Source organism: Boleophthalmus pectinirostris, unplaced genomic scaffold (genome assembly GCF_026225935.1).
Source record: "Boleophthalmus pectinirostris isolate CB_2022bp ecotype Guang Dong unplaced genomic scaffold, ASM2622593v1 HiC_scaffold_9, whole genome shotgun sequence".
In the NCBI taxonomy this organism is placed as follows: Eukaryota; Metazoa; Chordata; class Actinopteri; order Gobiiformes; family Gobiidae; genus Boleophthalmus; species Boleophthalmus pectinirostris.
In genome coordinates this window covers 19,994,429-20,011,539 of record NW_026571541.1, presented here as the reverse complement: position 1 = coordinate 20,011,539, position 17,111 = coordinate 19,994,429, and the positions used below count along the sequence as shown (strand labels likewise).

Genomic DNA, 17,111 nt, shown 5'->3' with positions numbered 1-17,111 from the left:
GGGATGAAGTGTACTTTTATAGTGTTTATGTTGAAGACATTTGGCACTACATTCTTCCCCTGACATAAGCCCTTGTTTCCAGTATGTGAACACCTGACACTGCTACACTACAGCACCCTTCATCTTACACACAAGTTAAGCTTTGTTCTACAACATCCCCTTGGTAAATGAGCCTCCAAAATGTCTTCTTCGCTTTAATAAATTGTGATGTACAGCATGGGTCAGTTAAATGCGAAAAACTATAGCTCTAATTTTGCGTGCACTTCTCAGGGCAACATATAGCATGTCCAGAGGGGAGGACAGAGAATCACTAATATTGACCAATGCATTCTCTGTTTCTCATACAACAAAACTGAGTAAGGCAAAACTCCCCCCTCATTCACCAGAGCCTCTGCTGCCTTTACATGCGCAGGATATATGGAAAGAGACATGGGATTAAGTAGTGTTTAGTCTGTAATATTCACTTTACACATAACAGTGGCACTTATGACGAGGATTTACGATGATTAGTGTTTAATCTTGACAAGTTGAATTCACATTTACATGTATGGGGTTTACTTTCCTAATCCTGCACACCAATGAGTTCAAATTATTATTATTTATTTCTCATGTGATTTCTGAACATGATGTTGCAGTTTGTTTATGTGCAAAACTTTCAAAAACAGTATGACTTCTTGGTCTGTAATTTAGGATAGCTCCCAGTGCATGGCTGGTGCTAAATAGAACATAATTAGTGAGCTGGTGCACTTATCGCAGCGGTGGTGATGCTGTGGTGTAATGTACACACAGTCTGAGGCAGGCTTCTGCTTCCTGCTCCTAGAGGAGGTTCTGGTCGACTGAACAGTAAGACCCGAGTCTCCGGCACGACCCAAGGGACTCATAACCAACTCATTATAAATGAATGAGCTGCATCCAGGCTACAGGACATATGCACAGCATGACAGGCAGTGTGTAATGTAAAAGGCTCTTACACGCACTTTCACAAAGTCACAGGAAATTTATACACAGTATTGATTTTTAGTTAAAACACAAGGCAGTGACTCAAACCAGCACAAAACAGCTGGAAGTCCATCTCCATTAGCTAAACAAGTACACGTGTCTACCCCAGAGAGAAAGAGAGAGAGAAAGGAGAAAACGAGAGAGAGAGAGACAGATAGAGAGAGACACAGAGAGAGAGAGAAAGAGAGAGAGAGAGACAGAGAGAGAGAGAGAGAAAGAGAGAGATAGAGAGACAGAGAGAGAGAGAGATAGAGAGATAGAGAGACAGAGACAGAGAGCGAGTGAGAGAAACTAAACAGGAGGAGTCCAGCTGATGCTACACTTCCACACATGTATGATGCATGACAGGGCCGGGCTGGTGTGGGCACATGTCCTATGGTGATAGTGAGTCACGATGTGCCTCCAAAAAGCATTAACACACAAGCTAACTGCTCTGATGTGTGCACACAAAACAGGCCTCATTATGAGCTCCCGTGACAAAGTAACACTTCAGCTGGTTAGCCTTTCTGATCTGCTAATACTCGTTTGCTAAAGCAGGGATATGGGATAGCAACTCATGATTCAGGGTTCCAGACCCACCATTAAATAATTGCTCTTCTTTCTCGGCTGCAGGCTCCGTTAGCATGCACCGGCAATACACAGGACCCTGCTCTCTCCCCGGCCGGCCAAGCCCTCCAGGAAAATAATACATGCTCCCATCAGTCATGCTACACTGCAGTGCTCCACAGCCCCTCTGCCTCCACCAGCCTCCAACCAATCCATCATCCTGAGTACGGTGGCCCAGAGGCACTGTCTGAGAGAGAGCTCTTTCCTAAAGCTTGGTTTAGCAATATTCACCACTATATGTACAAAAAAAATAAAAAACACACTATAAAAATACCTGAAATAATAGTAATAAACAGTTTCAGACAGAGAGAGAACTCTTTCCTATGGCTTGGTTTAGCAATAATAAATAAATAAATAAATAAATATGCAGAAAAATAATAATCTGTATATGTATGTAATTGTATAGAGCTTGAAAGCTGAAAAAAATTTATAAAAAAATTAAAAAGCAGAACCATAGAAGTTAGTTATTTTACCCTCTACAGCTCAAATCTTATCAATACAAAAAAGAAAAAAAATCACAATAAACAGTGTGCCCCAAAAATGATTATTCCAGCTTTTATATATTGAAAGATAAGTCAATATTTTGATTATCATAACAAGCTTATTGCGGACAGACAGCTACCTTCTTAAAGCAGCAATTTGATCAGTAATATAAAGCAATTCAAAAAGTCAAATTCCTCTCAATGTCTCAATTCTATTACAGATGCAATATTTCTGTCTGAAAAGAGAAACCATTGCAGTTGAGATTCCGTTATCAGTCGTTGCACGCTACTCCAGACACAACACAAAACTGATTATAATTGAGTCGTGCAGAAAATCCACTGGCATGTGCAGGCTTATTTCAGGAAATTGCTATAAATAGATTAGCAGGCCTAGTTTGAGCATATGCGTGGATGTTAAAATAGAAAGAATAACCCAAATAACTCAAATAAGTGAAAGAGCAGCTTCTATAGATGGAAGTCTATTTATAATGAGGCTGGAATTCCTTCTTCTGAGTCCACTGTGCAGTTTGGAGAGCTGTTTATTTTCTGAGTGGGCCACAAAAGCTGCTGGTTAGAAGAGAAAGAATGAAAACAAAATGAGAAAATAAGTCACGTTAAGAGTAGGGGTAATAGTATAGAATAAAAAAAAAAAAGAAAACAGAATCACATATCAGTGTCAATATTGAAAACTTTGTTGGATCAGATATTGGCTCCCAAATATTGGTTCAGCCAACTAAACCAATTTGAACATATAAACTGATGTAACAAGACAAGTTCTGTTGTTACTTGTGGCATAAATAACAGCTACAGAACACATTTTGATCAGTTTTGTCTAATTTTATTTTTATATCAAGGAAATAAATGCTTTTAAGTCTCTGCACTGGTATTGGTTGATATCAAGTGTCGGCAGATGCTTTAAAACCAGAGCATCAGAATTGTTATTGAAAATGAAAAGGCTAGATCAGTACATCCCTACCTACAATGTACTGTATGCACATATCCTTATCCGCATTTCCAAGCTTAACATTTACCCCTGTGATCAGCTAATTTGTAACATTTAACATGAACAAACCAAACTTACACTAATGCGTCGTTCTAATTTCATTGTACTTTTATTACATGTTTCACTGTTTGTACCTTTCTTTCCCAGTCCTGACCTTCTCTCCATTCTTCCTGCTCATTAACACTTCTTTCCTCCTTTCTCTCCTTTATTGTCCCTGTGCGTCCCTCGCTCTGTTCCTCTGTCTCATTAGCTGACAGCAGTCCTGCCATAAGAGGGGCCAGATGAAACCCAGAGTGCTTTGACCTTCCTTTTAGCGCTAAGGCCGCTATCGGTGACAGGCCATCAGCTGTATTGCATTGCTGTCCGAGGCGCGTGCACGTTCACACGCACATGTAGCCGTGTATGCACATGCAACAACACATTCAATATACCACGTGTGCTAATGGGCCACAAAAAAGCACATTTTGACAGATCATGGTCTAAACGTGTGACAGCAGCCTTCAACAAGCTGACTGCCAAGGCCAAAAGGTGAAATATCCGGTTTAAAGAAATGACAGCTACCTTGGCCTTGACCCTTCTCATTCGTGGCATAAGTCAGAGGTTCTCAAACTGTGGTGCGTGGGTTCAGGTGGGATTCAGTAATTGTTTGTTTAACCAGGAATGTTATATTTACTATTTAGCCATTGTAAGCATTCGAAAATGTTTTTACCTCTGTAGAAGTGTAGTTGTGGTTTGTGTCATTCACACATGTTTGAGTTTATTCCCATTATTGTTTATTATTATTATGTTCTACATTCAAAGCTCAAAATGCTCTGTTCCTCCTTGTGATGTGTGTAGCTTTTAGGTTAACAGCTACCTTTTACCTTTAGTTCAGTTGGCAATTCCAGGGCTGAAATTATGAAAATAATTCTACTGAAGGTTTATAATGTGTATACAGTGGAGCACTTCCTGTATCACCACATGACATCACAAGGTGGAACAGAGTGTTTTCTTTTTGCGAGAAGAACACAGCCTAAATATACAGGGTTTGTGTGTTAAATACTGTATGTGTAAATGAAACAAAACACAACTCCAGGTATGTTTTTGATGAGGAAATAACATTATAACACAGATCAGAAAACAGTATAATACGGGCCCTTTTAAGATGAAGGGATTCTTCATCTGTCTTGTCTGCATAAGAAAGTAGTGTGTAGGCCTGCCATGATACTTATTATATCAAATTATTGTTCAATAGATTATAGCAGGAACAATGTATTCTGGAGCTGAATTTATTGTGTATACATTTTCTGTGCGAAAGAGGAAAATGATTGTCTTATTATGTAAAACTAAAAATTTTTAGCTGCAATATGGATAATTTCCCTCAGTCTGCTCTAGGGCAGCTGTGGCTACAATAGGAGTTTATCATCCAGAGTGGAGTGAATGAATAATGCAATGTACAGTGCTTTAGGTGTCTTGATTGGTTCATTCAATGGTAAAGTTCATTCTGCTATTGCTTTTTTGCAGCCCATGCCTTTTAATTATGCTGTTTGATTAAAACCTACATAAAAAAACACACTCAATTTTAAAGGGACAGTCTGGAATTTTGGATATAGGCCCTCATTTCCTAGTTAGCCAGAGTGTTGGAGACGTGTGGAAACACTTAAAAAAAAAAAAAATTCCATCCGGTCCTTGTATTTGCGGAGATCACTGGCGCTAGGTTAGCACATGTTAATGGCCACAGTTAGCATGCCACTAAAAACAGTCTTACCCACTCCACAAAGCACCCGAAGAAAATCTATTATTACGTCAAACTATCAATGTAAATGTCTGTGTCAATAGAATAATTTTAGAAGTAATACCAAGCTTGCATTTGAAGGATTTATGCAACGTTTCATGCGATGCAAACTAACCTTGCATGGCATGAATCATCGCACGGACTATTTTCTCCTATATCAGTCCACCACTGCCAAGCTTTCTATCAGGAAGTACAACTTGCTGCTGCTCAGACATAAATCCTTCAAATGCAAGCTTGGTTTTACTTCTAAAATGATTCTCTCAGGCATAATAGATTTGCTTGGGATGCTTTGTTGAGTGGGTAAGATTGTTTTTAGGCTATCTATGGCCATTGACATGTGCTAGCCTAGCACCAGCGACCTCTGCAAATACAAGGACTGGAATATTTTTTTTTAATGTTTCCACGCTTCTCCAACACTCTGGCTCACTAGGAAATGAGGTGCTATGTCCAAAAGTCTGGACTGTCCCTTTAAAGTTGGCAGTTTGGCAAATACTGTACCACCATGCCGTCAACTGTTCTTAATAAAGTTACGTGATATATTTATGTACTCCCTGTTTGTCCATATGTTCTACGTTTGGTTAAACCTCATTCACATGTTTCATTTTGGCTTACTTTATTCACATGGTCCTTGGGCTAACACATAATTCATCAGGTCGTACTTTGTGATACTTGAAACCTTCTTCTCTAAATGTACATCGGGAGCCTCCCACTAGATAACCGCCAAGGCTAAGGGCTTGACACATCTAGCAAAAGCAATGACGGCTAACTTGGCCTTCCCCCTTCTCATCCCCTCGCATGATCCAGTGGTCTGGGGGGAAGGGACATTATCAGGTCCTTGGGAAGCATGTCCATGTTAACACAGTGCACACATACACACCCATTACACCCGAGCACACGCGGTAAATAACGTTCTGTGCTTTAATCAGCTTCAGGGACGCATGGGTGCTCTTTCCAATCCTAACAGGCCACCCTTCGTGAGAGCTATGGGTGGGTGGCGGGATGGTCGAAACATGGCCATAAAGGTCTGCAAAGGTCAATGATCGTGACCTCTGTTTGACCTCTTGAGCTAGCTAGTGATACGTTAGCAGAAAGGATGCAGTAGGAAGAGAAATGCAAGCACGAAGCAATAGGCCAACCTTGAGAGCAGACAGACTGTTCCTGTAAGATAGAGTCCGGACGTAGACCTGGTTTCAATCTGCCTCCTCTATTTACAGTCAAAGTCGGGCCTGTTATTCTGCGCACAAACAGTAGAGGAGGTATAGGGCTAGGCAGAAAAGATAATCAACGATAAGGAGGAGCTGCTGTTGAGATGATTACAAAAATCTGCCGGATGTTCCAATAGCAATAGGCACAAAAGCTCAAGTGGAGAGAGTGATTTCTAATTGCTTTCATTAGCATTCAATATTTGTTATTTTGGCATAAAAGGGGAAGTTAATTAAGTCCAAGCTTCCACTCACAGACCTGATTACTTAAAGTAAATTAATTAATCTGATCTGGAGCTGTGTAGCCTATATATACAATTTTGTGTTATTTGCACTGGGGGTGTGCAAAAATATTGATATATTGATATTTCTGAAGTATTGTGATACAAAATTTGATGATACAGTATTGTTACAATAAGCTGCTGTATCGATATATCATCAAGAGTATTTTTTGGCATCTTTTAGCTTTTTTTTTTTTTTGCTACAGCAAGACAATTTTGTACATTTACTTGAACTTTCACTTGAGTTACATTACTTTGAAGTAACATTACTCTTATTTTTTGGCTATACACACCTCGCAAGCATGGATAAACACCTAAACACAGACCTACTGACAAAGTTCTGCATACACTGAGTCAGATTATAAAATAGAGTAACACAACAGAAAATCCAGAAGAATAAAAAAGTCAATCCTTCACATGAGCCAAATTGCCATCACAATACATACTTTTTGCATAATCAAAATACTGGCACAATCAAGAAGCCACTCTGTGGAGATGAGGTGATTAGCTGCGGAGGGAACAGCTCCAGAAAAAAAAAAAAAGGTACAAATGTTGCAACATGTTGATTGCATGCCAGAGGATTTGCACTTGCTATCATCAAGTGATTCTCATTTCCTCCTTCGCCGGATTGTTAGCAGCTTTATTGTGATTAGCAAATTAGCGGTGGAGCAGATGAAGCAGAGCAGAGGTGTCAGAACTGGAAGCTTCAAGGCGACTAAATGGGAAGTAATACTATGTAAAGCTGTCTAGGGTCATTTGTGGCTACCCTAACTATTACCATCACATGCTTTTAATAATTAGTTTTATTTTTCTTGGCAAAAAACAACCAAAACATTGAAACGATTCGTGAAAGAAATGTGTTTTAATGTGTCTCGCTGTTGCAACTAGCTGCTATAAATTGCTTTAAAACCCTTTCTTTTCCAGCACCTTTGTTGTTATTCTTCTCAATAAAGACACTGTAGAGATAAAACACCCTTTGAGAATTGTCTCTTGTGATGCAAATGTAACTTGCGCAGACATTCATTTCTTAAAGTAAACTAGAACGTAACTGAAAGCCCTAGTGGATGCTTTAAACAGCCGATGAGCAACATGCCAGTGCGAATAGGTGCCAAGCCTAATCTGACAGTAATGGGGGAGGAGGTGCTTCTTTGGCTGAAATGGATCATTGGGTTTCTGGCTGGAGGGTGAGGCAGCAGATCATTTGTAAGGACAGGCTCAAAGCAGACATTGATTGGGTCAGATGGACAAGGAGCGCTGCTCATTAGCTCAGGTGCAAATGAAGCAAATGAAAATGCAATGGAAATACAAGAGAAGGGTAGCTGGAGGTTATTATTCTGCTTTACAGTGACAAATATGTGTGTGTTTAATAAAGTAGAAAATTGTGGAGTCAATACAAATTTTAAGATGCTTAATACTAAACATACAGGTTATTCAAAAGTAATCTGACAGTGTAGAGTGTAGAGATTGGCTGATATGTTTTTTTTCATGGTTGATAGTGATTGTTTAGAATCCAGAGCAACTCATAGGCAATAAAATCTGCTGATATTTTGGGATGATTTGGATTATTTTCCTCAAAATATGCAATTTAAATTTACTACAAAGTCAAGCATAGTCATATTTTACCACAAACTTATAAGAGAGCTGTGTAGTCACATTTTGTGAAGTTATCTCTTTGTATTAAGGTGTTAACATAAAGATTTTTATGTATTTTGTAGGCAGCATAACGACCAAACCATTTATACCAAAAGATTTATGGTGAATAGCTGATATACTAAAAAGTGCAAATATCAGGCCACTTATTAATAGTGATCAGCAGCTCATCTGGTTGCTCCATGGCTATGTTTACTTTATTGCATTGTTTTGCCTAATGTATCTCTATGGGCGTTTTATCATGTCTGGCCAGAAACTGGTATGGCCACTGTCTGTTGCACGACCATACCAGCTTATGGCCACATATTACATAGCTCTTCTTATTTGTATTTACATAATCATCATTACCATCATTATGGCAATTAAAACTAAAATAGCTCAAATGTTTCACTTTGAGATTAATATGTTGCATATGTTGCAGTATTTTGCATTTTAACTGAAGATTAGGAAACTTCTATTCTTAATTATTCAGATGAACCTGTGTAATCTTCCCTTTGTGGTTTATATAATTACAGAAACAGGAATATCTAAAAGAGGTCAGTGGTGCTGTTAAACCAGCCCATTAACATAAAGCTAATTATTATAAAGCTTCAAAGCCCATGAGGTTTTCAGTGTTACAGCATTAGAGGTTCTTATCATTATCGCTGTAATAACATGCAATTCACAGTCTGCCACTGAGAACGTATTGGAAAAAAGCCATGAGAACTGCAGACATACCATCAGTTTAGTTCCCACATTTAAACAGCCCCAACAACTTTCACATCACCAACACTGGGAATTAAGATTTTAAGTTTACATGACCTATATACAAAATAGACTCTTGAGAGCTTTAAGACGTGTTAAAATGCTGGCATCTCATCAAAAGCATACCTGGAGTTGTGTTTTGTTTCATTCACACATGTTTGAGTAATCCTACATTATTAATCTGTCTGCATCTCCAAAGCTCTAATTGCTCTGTTCCACCTTGTGATGTCATGAAGAGGTAGTTCTCAAGTTACTAGCTCCTTTTACCTTTTGTTCAGTAACGATTCCAGGGCTGAAACCCTCCAAATGATGATAATGAACGTGTATCAAGTGCAAAATCACAGTAGAGAATTTTCTATATTACCACATGACATCACATTTGGAAGAGAGTGTTTTCAGTCTGAGCGAAGAACTCAGCCTGGATAAGCAGGATTTGTGTGATACATGTGTGAATGAAACAAAACACAACTCCGGGTATGTTTTTGATGAGGAAACAACATTAGAACATAAATCCGATAATAGAGCAATACGGGCCCTTTATGTATGCAAAAAGCGTGATGCAGCCTATCCATGATTGATGAAAAATTAGGACCATTACCAAAGCAATTAACAATTTTGATAGGAAAACATCCTCAAAATGTTGCATACAACAGGAAGCTAAACCAGTGAATATATTTTGTCTTGCAAGTTTGTTTTGCCCTATGATTCATCAAGCTTTCTTTGCATCAAACTGCAGTCCAATGACAAGAGAGGGAAATAAAGTTACGGACAAACGGATCTTGTAAGGAGGAAAGTTCTACCTCCAGAGGCTCAAACTGAAGCAAACTATAGAACAGTGTAGGCAGTACAATGTAATCTGTGGTTAGAGGGGGAACAACAGAGAGGATAAAAGCTGCTTTAGTGCTCTTGTTTGTGAGGCCTTTGATGTGAGCGGCTGGACCTCTGCTGCACACCGGGGCTGGGGCCGGCACACCTCATACAACTGCTCTATGATGTTCACAGTTTGAAACAACGCAACCATTTCCCCTACAGGGATAATGAGAGGATCATTCAAAAGTCATGCGTTGTAGTCATAGAGACACACGTCAAGCAGTGTGGAAAAATGTAACGGTTTGTTGAACTGACAATGTGAAAAGTATATGTACTGTACTACTTTCTTTTTTTGTGTGTGTGATTAGTAATTTATTATTCTTTTCTTCAAGCATTTAACATGTCAGATTTTTTTTTTTTTTGGCAATAAACCCATGTAATTGAATAAATAGAAGATAGATAAGCTTAATAGTGCCATAACATAATGCCACAACAGTACAATGTGAAATGTATATATGTATATATACTATTTTCTAGTGGAGAGTCGGATCTGTGGAGACGTAACCATCTTACAGAAAAGAATTCATGTTTTTTTTTTTGTTTTTTTTTGCAATAAACCCACCTGTAATAGAAGATAAGTTTAATACTGTCATAATGTGGAAAATTACAATTAAAGCAGTAACATCTCCACAGAAACAGTTACAAGGTGTAAATATGTTTTTTTGCTTTTTGTATGAATTCTAAGCCTGGAAAAATGAAGAGAGTCAGAGATCATGTTTCAAATATGAATATGAACTATCTAAATCTGACACTTTCTGTATTTGAATAACTGGTAAAGGTTAATTAGGTCTGTCGATTTTTAATGAGATATTTCTTTTGTTCAGTAAAAATGACATTTCAATTACTAATGTTAATTTAACAGATAAAACAGAGTAGCATTTTACTGCTATTATATCTGTTTCTTCACCATCAACAGCAGAGTGAAAACACAGTAATGAATCCTTAGCGTGAAGAGCTTTAAGAGGCTCTAAGTGTTATTTTGAAAACAGCCCAGCCCTTCTAAGGAAATGACAGACTCTGTGCTCCAAATGCCTATTATGGTGTTTACCCTGGTGACAGAGGGCTCTCATTCAGCGTCATTTGTGGAGCCGTGGGGGTGTCAGACACAGGCACTCCTGCTGCAGCTCTATTAGGCCTAGAGTGTGGCGAACCCCTGGAGCTTATAAGGCTGACTTAAGAGCAGGCTCCAGGTGGCTTTAATTGTGCATTGGGTGGGTTTACAGTGGCTGACTGGGAGCGGTTTCACTCCAAAACAAAGAGATTCTTCTCTCATTCGTGCAACAGACTGTTTTCAAATCTAGTGTGAACTCACAGATAAAAGAAATGTGTGTTTTTCATAGCGTACTTACAAACACGACAACTAAAGGGCGACTTATAGTTCTGCGTCGACTCAGCGCACACTGTCGCCGTCGCCTTTTCAGTGTTGTTTTTGATTTATGGATTTGCGTCGAGGTCTATGCACCGCAAAGTAATTCACCACTACAAAGCTTGGAGGCTAGGATTTAAAAATTACATTTGTGTATACAAAATGAAAGTGGAGTACCGGAAATGTATGTAGAGTGGTGGTAGAGAGGACCAATTACAGACCTTACTCTCTGCGTCACTTTCCCTTCTGTCTTTTAACACGTAGTTACAAATTTTCAGAGGTGTACATCCGTCGACACAAACACTCTGTGGAGGGGTTCACAGTGACGCAGACTCTCTGCAGCGTGACACAGATGATTTGACATATGACCATAAATTGGGCTTGACACTTAACCAGAGATTAGCCACTAAAATCAACAAAAATGTTAATGTTGTCTATTTTACTGACACAAAATTACTGTGAGCTTTAAGCTATAATGTTGTTACCTCACCAAAAATATATCTGGGGTTGTGTTTGTTTCATTCACATATTTGAATGATCCCTTTATTATTAGTCTATACTGTACCTCCAAAGCTCAAAGTGCTCTGTTCCACCTTGTGATGTCATGCAGTGGTATTTTACAAGTTAACAACATTTTACCTTTTGTTAGGTAGAGATCAGTATTTCTAGGGCTGAAATGATCCGTATGATTCCAGTGAAGGTGTATGGAATTCAAAAACACAGTGGAACACTTACTGTATTTTCACATGGCATCACAAGGTGGATAGCAAAAATAGCATAGGTCAATAGCAAAGATAGACACAGATAACATAGAATAGCATAATAGTGGCCCTTTAAGAAAATCATATAAGACTAAACTGGAACAACATTTACAGAAGCATACTGCTCAGTTCAACAAATACGATAACATTAAAAAAGCATAAAGTTTAAAGATAGTATCATAAGTAAATGATGAAACATTCAGTCTTTTTACCAGTTTTACTGGATTCAACAAGACCTAAAGCGAGCTGTGGCAGAGAGATTAAAATGCCTTGGCAGATCCTGGCAGTAATTATGTACATCAAAAATGTCAGGGATATCGAAATTGCTTGTGTAATTGGACAAATATAAGCGTGCTACAGTGTGCTGCCAGTCTCTCCAAGTCAAATCCACTTTCTTTAATATGCCGCCTAGAGCAGTCAGAAGAGTGAGATCATTTTAGACTGGCAGAGGCGTTATATTAAGTCACTGGTAGACCTAAAATATCAAATAAAATACATTTTTAATTATACGCTGCTCACCAGAGAAGCAAATTTGGAAGGGAATATTTCCAGTTGAAGTAGATGTTACAGTATTGATACAGATTAGCAAAACACAGCTAGTTTATTCTGGGCATGTATTAATTTCTCTTGTGTACCATGAAGTGTGTCAGTACAGTACTCTCATAAATAATTATGAAAATACCAGCTCTGTCAGTAAAGTTAACTGTATAATTCTACACTGCAGAGAAGAAATGCAACACATTTAAATAGAAGATTATTAGCAATTAAAAATGTCACAATTCAGCATGGGCATCTGGTCCAAAAATAATGCATTAGATTTATATAATGCCCTTCAAGACAAACAAAGTGCTCTGCATTATTAACTCGATGACACACCACATTTGTACTAGCCAAGGTGAGTGAAGTGTCTTGACCAAGGACACAACAGCAGTATGTACGAGAGCTTTTCCCACCCTGTTGTGGCACCTGTTACTCCCAGTAGTCTTTTGTCCAAGTACAAGCCAGGCCCACCCTCCTAGCTTCTGAGATCAAACAATATTGGGTATGTTGAGGACGATAGGGCTAATCTGCATATATATATATATATATATATATATATATATATATATATATATATATATATATATATATATATATATATATATATATATATATATATATATATATATATATATATATATATATATATATATATATATATATATATATATACCACATTCCAAATAAGAAGAGAGCATGGGAGATGGGGGTGCTTCACTTTACAAATTGTCATCCCTCTCCCTGTAACTGCAACAGTGGGCCTCATTATTTTGGTCTTAAAATGTTCATATTAACTAATATGTATGCCCCAAATTTACCCCTGCGAGCCTCATGAGTTTCTGGGTGACACGCCTTTAGTCCACTTGTTTATACAGGCTATGGTTGTAGTAGTCTAATAGCAGTAGCAGCAGCACACTCCACTCTGCTGTGCTAACCAACCTCACCAGTGCCCTGTGCCTCTGCAGACAGTACTCAGTGGCTTATATGACAGTGACAGAGATCAATTGATGAATAGAGGAGATCATGTCGCCTTTCACTTTTGCTCTCTCCTCTTTTTCAATCACACTCGCCATATGGCACAGATAACTTTGACGGCATTCATTAAAAATCTGCTGATAGACGAGGGGGGGCAGAATAGGATACAGATGATGCAGTCAGATAATGTCTCTCATGGTTCCCTCTTTCTTAGCTCACACACTATCATCTAGATGTCTTTGTGCCTCTACATTGTTCCAGAGTTTGGAAAATGAGGTAAATCGGATTCACAAAACAAGTGGATTAACTTAATCACCCGTCAGCTTTGACAATGACCTTGGCTTCTGAGGCATAATAAGGATTAGTTAGGAGTGGAAGGACATATGCCATGCAGAAGAATAAGATTATGGTTCTCTAGTGACGGCGTGATTGAAATATGCTGTTCGACGCTCCTTCATAGTGCAAGGCTATGATAAGAGCCCACAGAGCAATGCGTCACAATGCTTAGCTGTGGTACAACTGAATCATATGGGAAAGCCCAGTGTGAAAGATATACTTTAAATGTGGCTTTCTAGTAAAAGCATTTTATGTAAATTAATTAGGTCGGAGGATCAATTTTTGCTTGGACCAGTGCAAACTGTTGTTGAATCAGATAAGACACTTACTCCCTTTGCCAATTATGGTGTCTATGTGAGTGACTGGTGGTGGTCTGGTTCGATTATAAAACAAACAACAAAGAAGATTAAGTAATGACTTGTATCAGTAAAGGTATACTACCCAGACTTGGACTTGAACTAATCAGAGGAGAAACAGAATTCTTCTAGTTACTTGCCAAAAATTTATCTTTCTCAAAGTTTTCAGAATAAAGTTATGCAATCCAATTCTGTAACACACTTACCACATGTTACAAAAACTATTAGCACAATGCTATAGAGGAAAATACTAAAATAGAAACAGGAAATCAAGCGTTTACATTTACATTGGGGCTATTGATTCAAGACTGGCTTCCATATACTCCATGATTCCCGTCATTATTATTGGACAAATTGGCATAATATTTCTTTTAGCCCATGCAAGAGTATTGATCTCGGACACAGGAAGGAAGTTATTCTAGGGCTTATATGAAAGACAATCCGGGCACATTGCAGCACAGTGGCTCAATAGGACAGAACAGTCAACAAGGTTGTGCAAATTAATAAGGAACATTGACCTTTGGTGTAACTTACAGGAAAGGTGAGGTCAGGTGGGAATATGGGGTCACTGGACATGCTGCTAAAAGCAAAAGGGGAAAACAAGATCGCCAATAGGAGACTGCTGATGGCAATTGATCTGACTGAGTGAATGGGCTGAGTTATAGGCCTCTGAATGAGCTGACGTCTTAAAGGGAGAATCTACTTCAAAAAGAGATTATTAAACCAAAGATGGGCACAAAGGGATGTTGCATAATATGTAATGAGTTTAGTTAACTGAACATTGGATTACAATGTTTGCCATATAATAAACAACAGAACATTTGAATCTACTATCAACCTTACTAGAAAGATTTGCTGTTTCTTTGTTGCTATTGTTTTTGTTAGATTAGGACAATATGGGCAGAGGCATAGCTTTGTGTGTAAGCTTCATTGAAAATATGGCACTGATTAGGTTTACAGAACAATAAGAGAAACAGTGAGCTTTGGTTTGCTTTCTGCCATCTTTTCTTGTACCCTGTCCTATTTTTCTGGTGCTCAGCTCTGCTCTAACTACGAGGAGCTGTTTTGGGAAGACTGACATTAAAATGTAGTGATGGCAGTTACATAATGGGCACATGGTTGAGCTTTTGTCTGCATTTGTAATTTGTGACAGTTTTTTCATTGTGTGCAGAGTTCTGATGACATAATGAAGTCACTTACATTATTTATATTTATCTGTAAGCTTTAAAATAGGGTGTATTGCGAATCTAATTTTCCTAGCAAGATAATCCTGGGGGCTTTAGCCTACAAAACAAACCCACTGTAAGTCAATACACTTGTGGCCACCATATGTCTATAACTGAAAAAGTTATACCATTATGTTTAGTGATTAGTATTATGACGAATAGTGATTATGAAAACACATTAAATGTCCTATATTACATTATATTCTGATCCATATTATAATATTGTTCCCTCATCAAAAACAGAGTTGTGTTTTGTTTCATTCACACATGTTTAACACACAAACCCTGCATGTTTAGGCTGAGTTCTTCTCTCAAGCAGAAGACACTCTGTTCCACTTTCTGATGTCATGTGGTACAGATACAAGAAGTGCTTCACTGTGTTTTTAAACCCCATACACCTTCACTAGAATAATTTGAATAATTTCAGCCCTGGAATTGCTCATCTCAAAAAGTAAAAGGTAAAGCTGTTAACTTGAAAACTACCACTTCATGACCTCACTAGATGAAACAGAGCATTTTAAGCTTTGGAGATGTAAATAGACTGTTCATAAAGCATTACTCAAACATGTGTGAATGAATCAAAACACAACTCCAGATATATTTTTGATGAGGTAACAACATTCTAACAATGATTTAATTGCATTTAACCTGTATGACCGCCTAGGTTGCATATAGTAGGTATAATGTGAGACAAAATGCTTTAAGAATGACCAAATACAGCTATTATGTAAGCACAAATCTTAACATACCTATTGTGTGTGTATCTCCTCTCACCCACTCCTCTGTCTCCCGATTAGACATTGGTGGGCTGGCCTATCCCCTTGACAGTGACACTTATCACTTTGAGCAGGAACAAAATGTTTGGCCAGTGTGCGTTGCTATGCATAGCACTGAGCATACAAATACATACACACACATGCACACGCATAGACACACACGCACAGTCTGAGTCACGAAGAGTAGGGCAGGCTGGCGACGCGGTGCTGGCATTGCCTCTTCAGTGGCAAGTGTAAACTGATTGATTAGAGCGCTACACTGCAGTCGCTCATGCTGAGTCATCCCGTACACTACCGGAGAGGGGGAGACAAAGGATGCACGGGACAGCAAGGTAACAGGACACGCTATGAACAAGGCTAAAAAATTAGGTGTGGATTGAATTAACATATACGATTTAGCAAGTTTTCAAAGCAATGCAAACAGTGGACAAAAATACAGGAAACTAATTACAAACTTGAATTGTTTTGCCCTTTTCTGAGCCTGTGACCTTCACTTGCACACGGATATACAGCAAAACCTTTTCAAAACATTACAGATTCTACTAAAATCTACTTTGCAACTATTAATTGTCCAAAAAAAAAAATCCTTATGTAGAACTGCTAAACTAACATCACGGCTTGTTAAGGTCTTCAGGGTAAACCAGTTTTCCCCAAACTAGAAAGGACATGTTGTTGTTTGTGCAGGGGACATTCTTCTGGCTAGTTGGTAAAATGATTTAGAATTTATGGATTATATTGTCTAGCCCTGTTGTTATCAGTTCTGAATAAACTGATAAAATGAAAAGATCTAAATTTGATCAACAGCTTTCACTTTCAGGATTGTAGTTTTAATATGAAAACACTTTTGTAATGTTATCAACTGGACATAGCAGGGCCCATAAGGTCTTATCCAACCCTTTTTGTGCTCAGTCTACTTTTTCTTACTTCCTCCAACGCTCAAGGTTATCTAGCTAAGGGTTTAAGGATGGCAGAAATAAGGGTCACTGAAGGTTAGAGCATACCTGAAGCAACACTGAGTACGGAAAATGAGGGTCCTTCAACGGCGGGCTGTTTCTGATTAGCAATCTGTCCCAGTGGACCCTCAGAGCACAGGCTGATGGTGGGAGAATCAGTCTGAGGTGGTTAGTGAGACTGTTAATGCTATGCTAGCTGGAGGAGGGGGAA

The 17,111-nt window shown here is 38.5% G+C and overlaps 1 protein-coding gene across 2 annotated transcripts in view; it reads right to left on the bottom strand.

Annotated features, from left to right (window-relative positions):
* The window catches only part of clmpb (CXADR like membrane protein b), a 133,933-nt gene that overhangs the window by 47,104 nt on the left and 69,718 nt on the right, over window positions 1-17,111 (bottom strand). The window lies entirely within an intron of this gene.